The sequence below is a fragment of the Dendrobates tinctorius genome, unplaced genomic scaffold, assembly GCF_039654945.1.
Source record: "Dendrobates tinctorius isolate UK_male_01 unplaced genomic scaffold, ASM3965494v1 ptg000134l, whole genome shotgun sequence".
In the NCBI taxonomy this organism is placed as follows: Eukaryota; Metazoa; Chordata; class Amphibia; order Anura; family Dendrobatidae; genus Dendrobates; species Dendrobates tinctorius.
In genome coordinates this window covers 4,177,264-4,197,599 of record NW_027361802.1, presented here as the reverse complement: position 1 = coordinate 4,197,599, position 20,336 = coordinate 4,177,264, and the positions used below count along the sequence as shown (strand labels likewise).

Here is a 20,336-nt window from a genome sequence, read left to right as displayed (position 1 = left end):
ATTTTTATTATTTTTCTTTATTTTCATTTATTTTTTAAATATTTTCTTTTTTTTGCTATAATTATGTAAGGATTTTTTCTTTATTTTCTAATCAAACCGACACTTCTCTGATTTCCAGTGTTATTTTATTTGAGGGGAGAAATGTATATATTTCTATTCTGGTGGTGTAGAATACGTATTCATGCAGTATGCAGCTGCATTATTGATTTCCTGTTAGTGGAATGCACATGTCCGCTTCAGGTATTTGTGGAACACATGATGGCCCATTGCGCATGCGCAGTGATTGAGTTCCGGTTAGTGGAACGCATGTGTCTACTTCCGGTATCTCTGGAACGCAAGACGATCTATTGCGCATACGCGGCGATGGATTACACTCGTTGGGATGCATAGAACTTACCACCGGCATATTTATGGTATTTATCTATTCTATTGCGCATACTTCCTGTTTCTGATAGCCTCGTTTAATGTCCCGTGACCGCTGCCAACAGGTGCTGGCAATCATGGGTTCATTAGTAAGTGCTTTTACAAGTATATAAGTTTGACTTGTTGAACCTCACTATGACTTCCCCTGATGAAGCTAGATGGGCTAGCGATATGCATTGGGATGGGACGGGATTCATAGACTTCTTCCACAGTGTGGCAAGTATGTATGTTAGATGGGTTATTTACAATTGCATCAATATATTCACATTTTTTGTGGCAATGTTGGGGGTAAACATCTGAGAACTCTTTTTGCGCTTTGCACTTTACCAATAGTTTATTTTATTATTGGTATTGTAGCATATCGTTGCTAATTATAACTTTTACCTTCAAGCACAACCACCCTCTTCCATATTTGATATCTCTCAGATAAAATATTTTATGACAATGTATATTATCATTAGGTATATGTGAGAATTGTTGATATTATACTTATACTGTATTACATGCTTATTGCATGTTAATTGGTGCCCACTTTGTGTGGAATTATATCTCATGAGGTTTATTAGACCCTTTCAGCCTGTTTTTGTGCACCCATATTGCAGGTGCCTTCATGTCTTGTGTGTTTTTAAATGTTTTTAACATGTTTTGTGTGCACTTGGTGTTTCAATAAAGCCTTTTTTCATTTTCATTCTCTCTTTTTTATTGGAATCATGATCCACCTGCGGTTGTTAATTTATTAAATGTCGCTGTCAACCTCTGACAGCGGCATTTAACTCGCGATTCCAGCAAGCGCGCTGGAAATCCCACCCATCGTTGACCCCATCACGTGATCGTGGGTCACCAATGTGTTGTAATTACAACCAGAGGACTCAATCAGACCTCTATGGTTCTCATAGCCAGATTGCTATGAGCACCACCCAGTGGTCGGCACTCATAGCAAGTGAGCATTTCTGCTACATTCAAGCGATCTGATTATTGTCTGTATGTAGCAGAGCCGATTGGGCAATTGCAGCTTCTAGTCTCCCATGGAGACTATTGAAGCATGCAAAAAGTAAAAAAAGTTTTTAAAAAAATGAAAAAAAATAAACGTTCAAATGCCCCGTTTCGCCCCATTCAAAATAAAACATTAAAAAAAGTCAAACATACACATACTTGGTATCTCCGCTTTCAGAATCGCTCGATCTATCAATATGAAAAATGAATTAACCTGATCGTTAAACAGTGTAACGAGAAAAAAGTAAAAACGCCAGAATTACTTTTTTTGGTCGCTGCAACATTGCATTAAAATGAAATAATGGGAGATCAAAAGATCATATCTGAAACCAAAATGATATCATTAAAAACGTCAACTCGGCATGCAAAAAATAAGTCTTCGACTAACCCTAGATCATGAAAAATGGAGAAGCTACAGGTATCGGAAAATGGCGCAATTTTCTTATTTTTAACACACTTTGGAATTTTTTTTCACTGCTTAAATAAAAAAGAACCTAGACATGTTTGGTGTCTATGAACTCAGGATGACCTAGAGAATCATAATGGCAGGTAAGTTTTAGCATTCAGTGAACATGGTAAAAACAAAATAAAAAAACAACTGTGGGATTGCACTTTTTTTGCAATTTCACAGTAGTTGGATTTTTTTCCCATTTTCCTGTACATGATATGTTAACACCAATGTTATCATTCAAAAGTACAACTCAACCAGCAAAAAAAATGCCCTCACTGTGCCCCGTGGTCTGTGGGTGAAATTTGTAAGCTGCTTACGTACAGATACTCTGCCCTGTGGTATGTGGGTGGAATTTGCAAGCTGCTTTTTAGGGGGTACTTTGCCCCATGGTCTGGGGGTGAAATTTGTAAGCTGCTTCTGAGAGGCTACTCTGCCCCATAGTCTGTGGGTAAAATTTGTAAGCTGCTTCTTGGGGGTACTCTGCCCCCTGGTCTGTGGGTGAAATTTGTAAGCTTCTTTTTAAGGGGTACTCTGCCCCATGATCTGTGGCGGAAATTTGTAAGCTGCTTCTGAGTGTGTCCTCTGCCCCAGGGTCTGTGAAATTTGTAAGCTGCTTTTTAAGGAGTACTCTGCCCCATGATCTGTGGGTGAAATTTGTAAGCTGCTTCTAAGGGTGTACTCTGCCCCACGGTCTGTGAAATTTGTAAGCTGATTCTGATGGGGGACCCTGCCCCATGGTCTGTGGGTGAAATTTGTAAGCTGCTTCTTAGGGGGTACCTCGTCCCATGGTCTGTGGGTGAAATTTGTAAGCTAGTTCTGATGGGGGACCATGCTCTGTGAGTGGATTTTTTTAACGGGACTGAAAGTAGCAAGCCTCAATCTCTGTGAGGCACTGTTATAACATAAAAAAATTCATTTGCTTCCTATTTTTCCATTGATTGCTACCCCTTTAAGTCATTTCCCTATTCACTTTTTTTTTGTCGGACAATGGTCCTGTGTCCTGCTCTTACCCTGATTTAGCTTCCTTTTTCAGCCCACTAGCCCTCACTGTGAACGTTTTACAGCCATCTTAAAGCACCGAAGTTCGGGTCCCCATTGACTTCTAAAACGTCAGTTTTTTTTTAATTTTCTGGCCAATAGTCCACATTAAAAAAAAAACAAACACGAACACGTCCTATTTTGCACTGACTTGAGAACTAAACTTGCCTATTAACCCTCCGTCAGGCGCAATAGATCTGACAGGCACACAGTAATTAGTTTCACTTCTCTCTCCTTGCCCACTTATCAGAAAACCCCACCCCTCCTAGTTATCTCCTGACTCTACAGGCTCTGTGAAACCTGATATCACAGTGACTCAGCAGACCTTCTAGTGAGCAGATATCAACACTTTGGCTTCTCAGGCACATTGCGCCTGATTTCAACACAAATTGAAAGGTTAGTATTTTCTTTTTTTATTCATCACGATTGTGTATTTAGCTTGTTTTATGAAGGATTAATGCTAAGTTAGTGTACATAAGTACTGTTTTCTTAGACAAAAGGAGGGTGGCTTCTAAGGCACATTGTGCCCTAACACATACTCTTTCTCTCTTGCTTCAGATTTTCTGCTGCAATGGCCAGAAAACAGTATGATTCATCTAAACCCCTTCATTTAGAAGAAATGAAGATTTTTTTGTTAGAAGATGATGAGGAAGAACCAGCAGTAACTGAGGATTTAGAGGAATCTAGTGACATTTCATCTGAAGATGAGGTAGCAGAATGTAACACTGATTCTGGAACAGAGCAGGATGCTGATGACACTGATACAGAGGAAACAGACACAGATCTAGCTTATTATTTGGGCAAAGATAAAAATACAAAGGACGTCCCAAGGACGTTCCAGAACAAACACCGACTCTACCACCTTCTAAAAGACGCAGTTGTACTACCTGCTCATTTGTATCTGGTTTCAGAAGGCTTTCTAAATATGACTGCAAAATATGTAAAGAATCAATCTGCCTTTCCCATGCAACTTTCGTCTGCCAGCCTTGCTTTTCTAAGTGTACCTGTGCTGCTTCTGCTGCAATTGAAACCACTGAAGATGAGTAGAAAATAATTAAGTAACATCTAAGTGCAATATCCTTTAAGTTTTTTTCCATAATTTTTAATTTAAGCAATAGTTAAGTAAAGATAACTGGAGCCTATTTGGCGGTACTACCGAAAAGTGGTACTTTTAGTTTTAATAAGTTTATGGTTAATAAATGTTTTTTTTTGCATCTGATTTGGTGTAATCTCTTTTAATACATTCCTATGAAGGTCACTGACTACTTCTATAGTCCTGAAATTGAAATATGTAGCTACTATAGGTGGTTTTCTGACCTGTGCTTGTCAGGCACATTGCGCATGAACTGAGGAGAACCTATATTGCGCCTGATGGAGGGTTAAAAAGGACATGTGCCTTTCTAGCAAATGAATTGTTCCACAAAATAAGAAAAACAGGTTGCATTTGTGTGCAATCCATTTTTCACTGAATGCTTGCTAGGAGAAACCTGGAAATCCTCCATCACAGACTTTCTCTCTTTCACATTCAAGAAAAAGGGATGATACATGGATGGTAAATATGGACACACAAACCAAAAATGATTGGATTGAAATCCAAGACACAGAACTGGTCTATTTTATGCTGACAGGAAAAAAAAATAATCTGTATATTCGACCTTTGAGTATTCTGTTTATTCTACTATTCTCACATTTTTATGAGGTTTAATTCCACTCAAGTTTGAACTTTTTATTGTCCAGTTTAAGCAAGTGTTGAAATTAATTCCCTCTATGTTTCATTTTATTTCATTTGTTTAAATCATTATTGAATTTATTTGTAAAGCAGAAAGATATCAACTGGCAGCAATTAGAAGGCAACAAGTGGTCATCAGTCGTTGAAAAGCTAAAGTCAAAAGTGAAAGCCAAAATGGCTTAACAAACTGTTGTCAATTTCCCAAAAAATACTGACACAACAAAACAGAAAAATTGGAATATCTAATACCATCAGATCTTGATTTCAAGCCAGGATTTTGACTAAACTAATCTAAAACATTAAACCCTTATGTAGATTTGGCATTTCTCATTTATTTTCAACCATCCAGATATAAGTTTGCTTTTATATTCTAGATGATTTCCTGACTACAGGCCATGTACTCTACAGCTAACACAGAGATGACCAAACTTCTCTAAGAATGTCATAGAACAGATGGGAATTGAAAGTACCATGAGTAACTAAGGCTCTGAGAAAGCAATAGGTATTCATACCATCAAATATTACATATAAATATACATAGTACACACCAGAAGCATAGCTAGGGGTTGAACTCAGGCGATGGGTGAAACATTTGAGTGGGTCCCTAACCAGGTAACCATGTTTACAATTATAACCGCACACCCTAATGATGGATATAGGGGAAGCTCCCGTATACACAGTATTATGGACCCACATATCCCCTATACACAATATGAAGGGCCCACAGCTCCTCTATATACAATATGATGAATCTACAGCTCCACTATATACTGTATGATGGTCTTATAACTCCCATATGCATAGTATGGGCCCACAGATTCCCTATACACTGTAGAATGGGTCCACCTCTCCTCTGGGCACAGTATAATTGGCCCACAGCTCCTCTATTTACATTATGATTTTTCAACAGGCTCCCATATACAGCATGATGGCCCAATAGCCCCCTATATGCGAATGATGGGTCCACAGCTCCCTAAAAACAATATGATGCCCCCTTAACTCTCCTAATACACAGTATCATGGCCCTCATAGTAGTCTCAATATTGTAACATTGTAAGAAGTCCCCAAATTGTATAGTCCTGTGGGGAGGAGGACCCCCATACAGTGATTGGGCTGGAACCAGGGGGACCGCCATCAGGGTTGTTGAAGAAACCACATCAGGGGGATTACAAAGGGAGACATGCGACTGAAGTTGTCAGGGCAACAGGGGGCGGGGCGAGGGTAAAAGGAGCAGGGGACGCGCTGAGGTGGCAGTTGGCAGAGAGCCTGACAGGAGAGAGGAAGCCGTGCGGCAGAGAGAGGACTGTGGCAACTGACGGTGTGGAAAAGAGAGACAGGCAGGAATCTGAAAAAGGGAAATTTGAGACTGACCGAAGGTTGACGCGTAAGAGACTCTCCCCGGGAGTTTCCCCCCGCAAAGATTCAGATAAAGTGACGGCCGCTGATTCCCTCCGTGGTGTGACAGGACCGGGATCTCAGGCGACCGCTGCGACGACACAGCAATCCGGTACAGTGGCCAGGACACTGCCCCCCTGTCTTCTCCCACAGCTGCGGCCCCGTCATCACCGACCTCAGGGGACGTCACCTCGCTATAGGCGGCCGCAGAGCCCGTCCCGGTTACTGAGGGGACACTGAGCAGAATTTGTTAACGTTTATGTCTTTTTTTGAAACTGCGTCATGACCTGGCTGGGGAACGAGCGCCTCTAAACGGACGCCTGGGAGATTGACCCCCTGAACAGTTTCTTCAGGGCCTGTTGTGCCCCCACCGACCCCACTTCTTCAGGGCCCGTTGTGCCCCACCGTGCCAGCTTCTTCAGGGCCCGTTGTGCCCCACCGACCCCATTTCTTCAGGGCCTGCTGTGCCCCACCGTGCCAGCTTCTTCAGGGCCCGTTGTGCCCCACCGACCCCATTTCTTCAGGGCCCGTTGCGCCCCACCGTCCAGTTTCTTCAGGGCCTGCTGTACCCCATCGTTCTGGTTTCTTCAGGGCCTGCTGCGCCCCACCGTTCCGGTTTCTTCAGGGCCGGACGAGCACGAGTCCTTCCGGTTAAACGTGGATTACAAGACAGCTACATCTGCAACCCCTGAGTGGTCGTGAACTCGAGCGACGCCCAGAAGGCTAAGTGCACTATAGAAAAATAAGGACCCTTTTTGTTTGAAAGTTGTTTTACGAGTCCCTGCGAGGACAAATAGGTGTTTCTCCTTTGTTTGATTTAAGCAGTTTAGCTCTTGTGGCTTTAAAACTTATAAAAGTTTATTTCACCCCACATTCAGTCTCGTGTCTCGTCACTGCATCCTGTGAGCCTGCTCGAACCCTACACTTGGCGTAGTCGGCAGGATGCAGTCTCCGAGCGCGGACAGTGGTAGCCCCGAACATGGGGGAGCTGTAAGCTCTGTAAATAATGAGGGTCCCCGTACCAGCATCTCATTGGGGGCCATGTTGAACAACCTGCCTAGATTCTCTGGCTCAAATACTATGCTATGGAGCTGGACAGAGCGGATGAGGGGGCTTTTTCGGATGCACCCAATGACCCCTGACCTGGAAGCTGAAGTGGCACTCATGGCCCTAGACGGGGAGGTGCGGAGGTCAGTGATGTTGAAACCCCCTGGGCACCGCAACACTTTTGAAAAGGTGTTGCAGATAGTGGAACAGACCCACGGGGATCCCACTAATGTGGGAGAGTTAAGGACCCGACTGTTTAGCCGGATGCAGGCAGAGGGGGAGACGATTACTCAGTATATGAATGTACTCCAAGAGTTGCATACGGCTATTGAAAGAAAAGATGGGGTAGGGGTAGGACCTGTTGACATAACCCTACGTGACCTACTGGTGACTGGACTGCGAGATCCACTGATAAAGCAGGCTTTAAGGGAACGGATCAGAGTGAATCCCCAAATCGACTTTTCAGAAGTGGGAAGTCAGGCACGGGTTCAGGAGCAAGAGCAGGGGATGGCGGTCCCCGTGGGGAAGGTCCGAGGTGTGGAGGCCTCCTCGAACACAGTTGAGGAACCTCAATGGGTGGAGGAGATGAAGCGTGAATTGAAAAATATAAAGAGCGAGTTGGCTGAAGTAAAGAGAAGAACCGAACCGGAGACTGGACGACCCAGTGCTAATCCCGGTCCCTGGGGGTCACGCTCTCCGCGAGGTGGTCAATCTCTACCGGCCCGGTGTTATGAGTGTGGAGAACCAGGCCACTTCGCCAGAGAGTGTCCGCGGCGTGGGAGATACCCACCCCGGCGGCCATTAAACTAAAGGGCTCCGGGCTGGGGGGACGCCGCTCGGAGCCGAAAACCACAACTAGGGGTGGTGGAAGTCCCGAAGATTTGGTAGCAAAGTGTCCTGAAGTTTGGGCAGAAGTAGAGGGCCGGGCCGTCCGGTGTCTGGTGGACACTGGGTCACAAGTAACCACTATGCCCGCAGCGTACTTTCAACAAAACTTTCCGGAGGCAGCAAGGCCTCAGTGGGGGCCCATGATTAGACTAGTAGCCGCCAACCAACTGCCGGTTCCGGTTGCCGGGGTAGTGTGGGTGCAGGTGACGTTGTGCGGTAAACCCCTCGGCCGCAGAGGGGTGGTGCTGACTCAAGGAGAAGCTGATCAACGACACCCCGTCACCCTAGGCATGAATATTTTAAAAGAGTTTGGTAACCTGTTGCTTAATGATCCCGCACAAAGGACACTGAAGCAGTGGGGTTCTCGCACAGCTCAGGGACAGGTATTCCAGCAGCTGGTGCGAGGTGCGCGGGTGCATCGGGACTGCCAGGAGGGTGAGGCTCTGGGCAAGGTCATCGCGACAGCGGCACCCCTGCTTGTGCTGCCTCCTGGACAGACAGTGGTGGCCCTGCCAATTCGGGCCCCGATACCTTTGGAAGGCGTAGAGGTGCAGGTGGAGCCGTGTCACTCAGAGCACTTACCTCCTGGCATACTGGTGGCCCGTTCCCTCGCTACGGTGCGAAAAGGAACCGCCCTGGTCTGCTGCGTTAACCTTGAAGACCGAGATATCATTCTGAAAGCACGGACTGTACTGGCCAAACTAGTAAAGCCTCTAGAAGAAGTGCTGCCCGCTGCTGCGGTTCAATTACGAGTACACCCCGAGGATCCTGGGGAGGTAACAATACGAACCCTACAGGCCCACGAAGTCTCGACACAAGAGAAGGGCCGAAATATTTTGGAGCAGATGCGGGCCGAGCTTTCTGGACTAACTGCGGCCCAACTTTCACAAGTAAAAGCATTGCTGGGACAGTACCATGAAGTATTTGCTAGTCATGAGGACGACTTTGGGTGTACCACCGCCATCATTCATGAGATCCCCACAGCAGGAGCGGCCCCTATCCGAGAACGATATCGACAGATCCCGCCACAACTCTATCAGGAGGTGAAAACTTTGCTGGCTCAGATGATACAAAAAGGGGTGATACGGGAAAGTCAAAGCCCTTGGGCGGCCCCCATCGTGTTGGTCCGGAAGAAAGATGGTACACTACGATTCTGTGTTGATTATCGTAAATTGAATGCTTGCACTATTAAAGACTCATACCCACTGCCCCGCATAGAAGAATCTCTGTCTGCATTGGGTAAAGCAACATATTTTTCGACCCTGGACTTGGCCAGTGGGTACTGGCAGGTGCCTATGTCAGAAGAGGACAGAGCTAAGACGGCGTTCATAGTGCCCATGGGACTGTTTGAGTTTATTCGAATGCCATTCGGGCTGGCCAACGCCCCCGGGACATTTCAGCGATTGATGGAGCGATGTCTAGGGGATCTCAATTTTGAGGCCACGTTGATCTACCTGGACGACATCATCGTCTATGCCGCCTCCTTCGAGGACCACCTGAAGCGGTTGGGACAGGTGCTCAGCCGGCTGCAAAAGTACGGGTTGAAGGTGAAGCCTCAGAAATGTCACCTATTTCGCTCTCAGATTGAGTATCTGGGTCATGTCGTTTCGGCAGAAGGTGTGAGGCCATCCCGGGAGAAGATTGCTGCTATCCAGGAATGGCCTACCCCCGAGACGGTGAAAGACGTGCGGGCTTTTCTGGGGTTAGCTGGATATTACCGTCGTTTCGTAAAGAATTTTGCATGTCGAGCTCGAGCCCTACATGACCTGCTGAAGGGGGCTCCCGCTGGGGCCAATGGGCGAAAAATCCAGTGGCAACACCCTCAGGAAGAGGCCTTCCGAGATCTCAAGGCTGCACTCTCGGATGCCCCAGTGTTGGCTTATGCGGATTTTTCTCAGCCGTTCATCCTGCACACTGACGGGAGTCTTCACGGGCTAGGAGCTGTGTTGTCACAAGTTCAGGATGGCCGGGAAAGGGTGATCGCATATGGAAGCCGTTCACTCCATGACTCCGAGCGTAACCCTGACAATTACAGCTCTTTTAAGCTCGAGCTCCTCGCAGTGGTGTGGGCTATGACGGAGAGATTCGCAGAGTACCTAGCGGGCTCCGAGGTGGTAGTGCGAACTGACAATAACCCACTGGCTCATTTGGAAAACGCCAAGTTGGGGGCTTTGGAGCAGCGATGGGTGGCCCGAATGGCGAAGTACAATTACAAGATTATTTACAAAAGAGGGGCCGAGAATGTTCATGCAGATGCTCTCTCTAGGATTCGACATACAACTCCTGGACAGAATCGAGACGAAGAATTAGAAGGAGAGGAAATACCGTTCGCTCTTACCGCTGCCGTGCTCACCAATGTTGATGCAAAAGTATCTTCCCCAGAGGCCCACAGGGGCATCCTGGAACAATCTCGTAATAAGTGGATACAACAGCAACAAGAAGATGAAGAAGTTGGACTTCTCCGGACATGGGTCGCCGCTGGTCAATTACCCACTGATACTCAACGACAAGCTTTGACCCAAGACCTGTCGCTGATGCTGCGACAATGGGAGAGACTGATTATCCGAAGGGGATTACTGTACCGTAAGATCACTTCGCAAACAACCTCAACGACTGTTTGGCAGGTGGTTACGCCCGGAGCTCAACTACACGAACTGGCTCGAGAGGCTCACGAAAAAGGGGCCCACTTTGGAGTCAAAAAGACTTTGCAATGGTTACAACAGAAAGTTTATCACCCACGCTTGTCGGCTGTTGTGGACGAAGTTTGTCGTACTTGCCGCTTATGTGAATTGGCCAAACCGCCTGCTCAGAGGGCCACAACACAGACGATTGTGACTTCAGAACCCTTGGAGCTCTTGACGGTGGATTATCTGCACATTGGTCCCGCATTCCAGGGATACGAACACTGCCTCGTCATGGTGGATCATTTCACTAAATTCGCTGTGGTCACCCCTACTCGAGACCAGACCGCGGAGTCAGCCGCCTCCGCAATTTGCAGAAATTTTATACAAGTGTACGGCTGTCCTCAACGCATACATTCCGACCAGGGAGCATGTTTTTTGGGGAAAGTTATGGAGGAACTACATCATCTTTATGGGATTGATAAATCCCGGACCACACCATATCACCCGCAAGGGAATGGGGCTTGTGAGCGATTTAATCGGACATTGATTCAAATGCTACGCACTCTGGAGAGTGACAAGAAAGCTCGTTGGCCTGAATATGTTTCTGAATTAGTGTGGGTTTATAATAATCGGGTACATCGAGTAACGGGCTATACTCCTTATTTCCTGCTGTTCGGACGAGAGGGTAAAGGGATCACGGAGGTAGAGTTGGACCCCGAAGAGCCTCGGCCCTGGACCGGAGTGTCGTCTTGGGTCCGAAATCATCGCCACAGGTTGCAAACTCTTCACCGAATTGTACATACCAAACTTCAAGACTGGGAACACCCCGGGAAGAATACAACCTCCCCTCCCCATCTCCAAAGCGGGGACCGTGTGCTTGTACTAGATCAACGCCACCAGAATAAACTGGAGTCACGTTGGGAAGAGAGTCCTTATCGGGTACTACGCCGTATCCATTCAGAAGGACCTGTGTACGAAATACAGCCCGAGCAGGATGAAACACTGCCTACTCGCATTGTGCATCGTAATATGTTACGCCTGTGTATTTCTTCCGACCCGAAGCAACTGGAACCCGTCCCGAAGACTTCCGAACCGGAGTCCATATGCTGGGACTCAGACGACGAGGATTTCCCTCCAGTTCCCAAGGGCCCTCCACCCAATAATGAGCCAGTTGACACAATTAACCCACCGGCATCTTGCAGCTCACCGACGTCCACCACCCCAGAAGATTCCACCCCAGTCGAACTTAGACGCTCCGAGCGGTCAACAGCCGGCAAACCCCCCGAACGGTATGAACAAGACCAGTTCGTATGGCAACAAATATTGACACCTTTACAGACCAATCTCAATAGACTAACACCCTCGCCCGAGGACTGGCGAGCTTACAGGGTGGGGGAATGTGGGGAGGAGGACCCCCATACAGTGATTGGGCTGGAACCAGGGGGACCGCCATCAGGGTTGTTGAAGAAACCACATCAGGGGGATTACAAAGGGAGACATGCGACTGAAGTTGTCAGGGCAACAGGGGGCGGGGCGAGGGTAAAAGGAGCAGGGGACGCGCTGAGGTGGCAGTTGGCAGAGAGCCTGACAGGAGAGAGGAAGCTGTGCGGCAGAGAGAGGACTGTGGCAACTGACGGTGTGGAAAAGAGAGACAGGCAGGAGTCTGAAAAAGGGAAATTTGAGACTGACCGAAGGTTGATGCGTAAGAGACTCTCCCCGGGAGTTTCCCCCCGCAAAGATTCAGATAAAGTGACGGCCGCTGATTCCCTCCGTGGTGTGACAGGACCGGGATCTCAGGCGACCGCTGCGACGACACAGCAATCCGGTACAGTGGCCAGGACACTGCCCCCCTGTCTTCTCCCACAGCTGCGGCCCCGTCATCACCGACCTCAGGGGACGTCACCTCGCTATAGGCGGCCGCAGAGCCCGTCCCGGTTACTGAGGGGACACTGAGCAGAATTTGTTAACGTTTATGTCTTTTTTTGAAACTGCGTCATGACCTGGCTGGGGAACGAGCGCCTCTAAACGGACGCCTGGGAGATTGACCCCCTGAACAGTTTCTTCAGGGCCTGTTGTGCCCCCACCGACCCCACTTCTTCAGGGCCCGTTGTGCCCCACCGTGCCAGCTTCTTCAGGGCCCGTTGTGCCCCACCGACCCCATTTCTTCAGGGCCTGTTGTGCCCCACCGTGCCAGCTTCTTCAGGGCCCGTTGTGCCCCACCGACCCCATTTCTTCAGGGCCCGTTGCGCCCCACCGTCCAGTTTCTTCAGGGCCTGCTGTACCCCATCGTTCTGGTTTCTTCAGGGCCTGCTGCGCCCCACCGTTCCGGTTTCTTCAGGGCCGGACGAGCACGAGTCCTTCCGGTTAAACGTGGATTACAAGACAGCTACATCTGCAACCCCTGAGTGGTCGTGAACTCGAGCGACGCCCAGAAGGCTAAGTGCACTATAGAAAAATAAGGACCCTTTTTGTTTGAAAGTTGTTTTACGAGTCCCTGTGAGGACAAATAGGTGTTTCTCCTTTGTTTGATTTAAGCAGTTTAGCTCTTGTGGCTTTAAAACTTATAAAAGTTTATTTCACCCCACATTCAGTCTCGTGTCTCGTCACTGCATCCTGTGAGCCTGCTCGAACCCTACAGTCCCTCTCCAGAGTAGTCCCCACACTATATGATAGGACCCCACACTGTATGATGGCCCCCATTGTAGTCTCCATGCTGTACGATGGTCTCCACAGTAGTCTTCACATTGAATAATAGTCCTCATACTGTATTAAGGCCCTACAGTAGTTCCCACACTGTATACTTCCTCCACAGTTGCCCCCCACGCTATTTGATGCCCACACAGTACTTCTGAAGCTACTATTAATATAAAAAATACATATATCATATACTTAGCTTACTTTTTAAATGTTCCCTGCTACATGTTAAAACACTTTGTCAGGCTGGCCACCTATGATCCAAGCCATTCTCCTTTGTAAATGAAAAGGTATCACTGTTATTCAGTGAAACTAGCATACATGGTGTTTTTATGTTCTAGCACATACTGATGACCAATTGGCTTCTAATGATATTGGCCCCAATGTGTTTGCTTTTGAGCAGCGTAGTTTAGGCTACTTTCACACTTGCTTTTTTTGCAGCGCGTTTTTCCCGCAAAAAAACGCATGGAAAAAACGCATACAAACGCATACAAATACTGCATTTTTTTCAAGCATTTTTATGCGCATGCATGAAAAAAACGCAGCGTTTTATGCGTTTGCATGCATTTTTAGTGCATTTTTACCGCGTTTGCATTTTTTTTCAACATTAGTTGGCCTCACCAAAAAAATCAAGATAGGGTTAGGATTAACACTAACCCAAACCATGACTTTACTAACCCTAACCCTAACCCTAACCCTTAACCAAACCATACTAACCCTAACCCTAACCCTTAACCAAACCATACTAACCCTAACCCTAACCAAACCCTACTAACCCTAACCCTAACCCTTAACCAAACCTTACTAACCCTAACCCTAACCCTAAACCCTAACTAACCCTAAACCCTAACCCTTAACAAAACCATACTAACCCTAACCCAAACCCTAACCCTAAACCCCCTTAACTAACCCTAACTCTAACCCAAACCCCTAATTTCCATTGTCTAACCAATGGTCAACAAAAAAACGCATGCGCAAAAAAACAAATACATGAGCATGCCAATGCGCACGTATGCGCACCCATAGACTTACAATGGGTGTCCTGCTCTAAAAAAATGCATTGCGAGCATGCGTTTTTTTGAGGCAAGTCGGACGCCCAAAAAATGCAACAGGATGCATTTTGTGCGCCCGAGCACACACCACAAAAAAACGCATGCGCGTAAAACGCATACAAACGCATGTGTATGCGCACATAAGCGCATCCCATGCAAAATATAGGAAAAAAAGCCCATGCGTTTTTTAGCGCTAAAATACAGCGCAAAAAACGCAAGTGTGAAACCAGCCTAAATTGTAAGATCTACTGGGGACATGGACTGAGAACAATATGTAAAGTGAAGTGTAATTTGTAGGCATTTTGTACAAAATATGAGCAATTTTCATATGGTACCTGCCATATCAATAGGCAGATTTATGCTGGTTTAGCTCAACACCACAGTATGGAAAACAGCTACCTTTGTCAAGGGAAGCTGCAGCCAGCTATACATATACCTCAAATATGTAACTTTAAACAGAAACTATTCAGATAATCCCCTATCTATTTCATCTTCATGCTGTTGTAGGGCAGTGTATGGATAGGGGTTGTCAGGATTTCATTTGTATGCTCTAATTATAATTTATTTAAAACACATAAATTGTCTTTGTGAGATCATACTCTCCACCACCCCATTAACCAGAGTCCAGAGAGTACTTACTCTTGAATGCTACTGCATCCGGTTTCTCGTAGTTCTTGGCTTGGCCAAGCATGCATTGTTCTTCCCTGCTCTCCTTTGCATGTGAGGTTTGCCTGTCCTCACTATACTGAATGGGCAATGCACAGAAAAGTCCATTGGGTCTCTTGCCTTTATCAACATTCCTGGTTTCCACTATTCATTTCACAGATTTATAAGAGCTTCAGCCCAATAATGAAAATGCACCTAAAACACCAATTAAAAAATGTAGAAGTTAAGGGTTGAAGATGATGCACTGCAACCACCTATGAAGTAGAGTAAATGGAGTAAATGGAGACTTCTGGGAACTGTCATTCCCAGCTAGTATTAGGCATTATGTGATAGGAAAAACAGGACACATCACAATGGTAATGCTCACTTACATATAAGAAAAGCATGGACTTCTCTGGAATAAGACATTGGGTCACAAATATCAAGGTATCACTTTATTCATCATCCTATGACCTACATGCTCATGTAGACGGCTACGGAGGGACGATCTTACTAACAGATTCCCTTTATGAAGTCAAGAGGGTCGTGTGCTTTTGGCTAAAACAAGTGATTGTGGGACAACTCCTCTAAGCTTTCATTTGTTGAGCTGTATACTATTTTTTTCACTCAGGTATTAAATGCAACTTCAAGAATACTGTAGTGAGTGGATTTCAACGTTTATTAAAAATCTGGCCCAGGCATTTGACTGCCTACTGTTTTATATAAAAGATATTTGAGCACATTAATGAAACATATCTATGAATGCGATTACTGTGCTTTCACAAGCTGGCACTTTAAAATTTAATATTTATTCCAAAGGCATCCAGGAAAAGCAATATGAGCTGATCCAATTTTCCCCGCATTAATGCTATCAACTCTTATTTTTGACTACCTGATTTTTTCGTGCATCATGTCGTTAATATCTTTTATGTTTCTGTTCCTGTCTCTCTTATGGTAAGGAAATCGTTTTGGCTTGGCACGTACATGGGCGCTGGTTTTATGAGTGATATATAAATAGAATATTTCTAGCTTATCACAAAAACCATATTGAAGCTCCCATACGCAGAAGTTTTCTTTCAGTGTGATTCTAACATATACTTACATCTTGTTTCCTGTAGATAAACTGTACTTTCTACCAGTTTCTTCATTAAATCCCAGTCAGGCATTGTCATTTTTAGGGAAGCTGCTACTCTTTAACATTTCAAGTTGCAACTTGCATGCATTAGTCAACACAAAGGACTGCCAATGTATACCGATAAGACAGAAATTTTAGTATTGAAGGCCTCTGTGGTTTTTTTCTAATGTCCTTTGCTATTGCTTCAAACAAATAAAGCTGCACTCTGTTTATGTGCTAAGTATCTCCATTTTTACTTATTATCTAGAGTAATAATGCAAATTTAAATTTCAAATGTTTCATATATTAACAAGCTTTAGCACTACAGAGTGCAACTTTATTTGTTTGTTATTTGTAGAGATGGCTACTCTTAGTTTGCACCAGTACACATCAGTTTCCTGATTTGGAAGTGACAGTCAGTCTTTTGCTAATTGTATGTTAGCTCTCTGACCGAGCACTCCACCCTCCAGCCTGGTTTTAATTACAGCAGAGACCTACCTACCCATAAATACATGCTTCAGCCTAGAAAAGGACTCACATTAGATAGGTCCCCAGCAACTGGAGATCGCCTTGTTGTTGATGCTGGGCATGCATGAATTGGCCAAATTATGTGCTAAGTTTCTCTATTTTTTTCTTATTATTTAGAGCAGTAATGCTATTCAAATTTCATATTTACATACTTTATCACTACTTTGGTTGTTATAGTTGTGCTCAAAAGTTTACATACCTCGGCAGAATTTTTGCTTTCTTGGCCTTTTTTCAGAGAATATGAATGATAGCACCAAAACTTTTTCTCCACTCATGGTTAGTGGTTGGGTGAAGCCATTTATTGTTAAACTTACCAGCTTTACTGTTAGCTGGAAAATTGGGGCAGTAACTGCTGACATCACAATTTCCCTCCCCTTTAGGTGTTCTCAGGGCCGCCATCAGGGAATTACTGCCTTGACTGGCATATGAGGCCCGGTGGGCAGAGGGTGCCCGCATTGGGCCTCGTCTCTTCTAGTCACCGGGCCCGAGCTGCAGGCTTCTATTGCTGTGTGGGCCCGCACGGCACAAGATAAAAGGAATTGGTCACCATCATGCCCCTTACTCTGCTGCACCACGTGACCACCTGTTAGGCATCGGATTTCCGGCACTGCACAGCGGGAATCCCGAGCCTTGCCTCCGACGGTCTCCCATTCCTCCCCAGCCGCAGAGGAGCTTGCTGAGCAAACTCGTCAGTCCCGGCGCTCTGTCCAGACCAGCTCCATGGGTTTGCTTGCTGCTGTCACCCCTGGTTCAGCTTTGGCAATGCATGCTGCTCAGCAGCAAGATCCTCCAGGGACTAAGTCCTCATGTCGGGCCACTGAGCATGCCTGTGGAGTGATCTCCCATTGGAGATCAAAGGTCATGTGCTCAGGTCCTGCTCGTGTTCGGATTGGCCCATCTGAGAAACAAGGAGGATCACGAACGCCTGCGGCTATAAAAGGTTCGCATGGCCACTCGGCCATGCGCTAAGATAGACTCATATAGTTTGGTGTGTATGATGATGGATGCATGTATCTGGTGTCTGACTCATTATGAAACCCCTACCCTTTGATACGTCTGTTGTTAGGGTTTAGAGACTGAGTCAGCGCCTGCTAGTGGCTAGCCTGTAGGCCACAGTGCATACCGGCCGTCTGCACACTTGCACACGCCATTTATTTGATCCCTGCTGGTATCACAGTCGTGGTGCCGGGCGCTAGCGGTCTAGAGGGACTTCAGTCCTGCTGTCTAAGGGCTGAGTTCTGTGACGTTACGCTAGCGCTTACTCTGCCGAGCTCTGTGAGCGAAAACAGGCTACGGCATCTATTATTTGCGGTAGTGCGGCTCTAAGTCATAAGAGTTCGCCTCGGTACACCTTGGGTGAGGTTAACCCCGTGTGTGCCGTTATTGCACCACCATATCGCGTCCGACATTACCGAGCAGCAGTTAACACCTCTGCACGGTGGACCTCGGGCTGCGAACGCACCTAAACACCATCTTATTATTTGGTGTGTTCCGCCAGCCCTTAACACCACCGATGTCACACAGGTCCCGTCAGCATTGCAAGGACCGCCGGACCACATCGTAGATACTCACGCCCGTGCACACGCATTACCGGAGAAGAGGTTCTCACCAGTAACTGAGACACAGGGTTCAGTTACACTTTATTGTCATGCGGACCTGGGCCTGCATGGCCATAGTTAAAGCCGCCAGCCAATAGGAGGCTGGCAGCTGACGTCAGCGAGCACGTCGCCAGCATCTGACGTCATCGTCATTCACCGGCGAGTGCGCGCTTTCAGGTTGGGATGAAGATCGCTCACCACAGGAGCATGGCAAGGTAAGGAGATAGGTTTTTTTAATTTTTTAATGAAAGCGGCAAGCCGGCAGGATGGAGACAAGTGTCCATCCTGCCGGGGGCAGAATAGAGACAGGGCAGAATGGAGACAGGGGGCAGGATGAAAGATATGGGGCTGGGGCATGACTGGAGACACAGGGAGCAGGATTGGAGACAAAGGGGGCAGGATTGGAGACACAGGAGGCAGAATGGAGACCCAGGGGGCAGGATTAGAGACACAGTGGACAGGATTGGAGGCACAGGGGTATGATTAAAGACTCAGGGAGCATGATTGGAGACACAGGGGGCATGATTGGAGACACTGGGGGCAGAATGGAGACACCGGGGGCAGGATTGGAGACACAGGGGGCATAATTGTAGACACAGGGGGCATAATTGGAGACACAGGGGGCAGAATGGAGACACAGGGGGCAGGATTGGAGACACAGGGGGCATAACTGGAGACACAGGGGGCAGGATGGAGACATATGGGGCAGGATGGAGACAGATGGGGCAGAATCATGGGGCAGGATGGAGACAAATGGTGCAGGTTCATGGGACAAGATCATGGGACAGATGGGGCAGGGCCATGGGCAGATGGGGCAGGATAAAGGGACAGTTGTGGCAGGATCATGGGACAGATGGGGCATGATGGGGGGATCATATGGGGCAGAATGGATACTCATGAGGATAGGATAGGAGAACATACAGCTGGAGCCAGTAATGAGACACACGAGGGCCAGGATGGGGATATTATTACAATAGGGGCTAATTAAGGGATATTATTACTGCAGTCATGTATTTATTTAACTTTTTGAGTATACTGTTTTAAATGGAGAGGTGATCCTGTTACTGTGCAGAGTGATACTATGTTGCCTTTTATTCTTCATTTGGTGTAGTGTAGAAGTTGGGAAAAAATAAGTTATGTGTTCTGCAAGTGGTGCTCTAGATAACTGTGTTATTTCCTCCAGAAACGAGCCCTGGCTGGAAGAAGTGACGTCAATCTGTGCTGGATGAAGGTGAAAGACTTCACCTAGAGGCTACACTGGTGAGTCAGTGTGATACCTATACACTGTATACTATATACAGTGGTCCTGTGTACAAAGTATTACCTTTAAACTGACACTGCATACTAATTGCAGATTTCCTGTGTATAGTGGCACATATGGTGATATTAGTATTGTGTTTTTTCTATTACTGATTGTATTGCCAACTGTTTAGTAATAAGGTTCGGATACGGCTTTAAAGAAGGCACCACTTGGATATGACACAATTTTATTATACAATGATTAATTTAAATGATAAAACACCAAATTAATGGAATATATGATAATGATATAGCAATTATGGGAAATAGAAAATAGTATGATATTGCGTATACTTATATATTCAAACTACAAAGGTTTGGGTACATATACTCACATCAGAAAGAAGAAGAGAAAGAATCTTCACTAGGGGCATTTACATTATCTGTCCGGAAATACTTCAGCTGGAGAAGCGGTCAGTGAAGACAGAGAATGCTTCCTAGGATCTACACTGTGAAGAGCATCCCCTTACACAGGTCCACAAAAGCTTCTGTTTTCAGTGACTGCTTCACCAGCTTTTATATGCTTTAAACAAAGGTTTACACAATATAATAATGTGTAAATATGAAAATACACAAGTTAGTTGTCTGATGTTCCAATCACATGACAGTGGCCAGCTATCATGAATAAATAACATCAAAAAAACTTGCCTCTTCGGACTATTTACTCTTACCCTAATGTTTACATATGATAAGAGTAAATCATACACCAGGGTATAAACCAGAACAAAGCTTCTTTCCAACAATATACTATGATCAGAATCCTAGCACAAAATATATATATTTCAGACTACAGTTAAACAGATCTTTAAGATTGGATA

General features: G+C 46.0%; 1 long non-coding RNA gene across 1 annotated transcript; it reads left to right on the top strand.

Moving 5' to 3' along the window:
• The first annotated feature begins 3,034 nt into the window (after nucleotides 1-3,034).
• Nucleotides 3,035-4,124, top strand: LOC141048338 (uncharacterized). Its single transcript, XR_012220030.1, has 2 exons — nucleotides 3,035-3,301; nucleotides 3,464-4,124. It is a non-coding gene; the product is annotated as an uncharacterized lncRNA (long non-coding RNA).
• The last annotated feature ends 16,212 nt before the right edge of the window (nucleotides 4,125-20,336 follow it).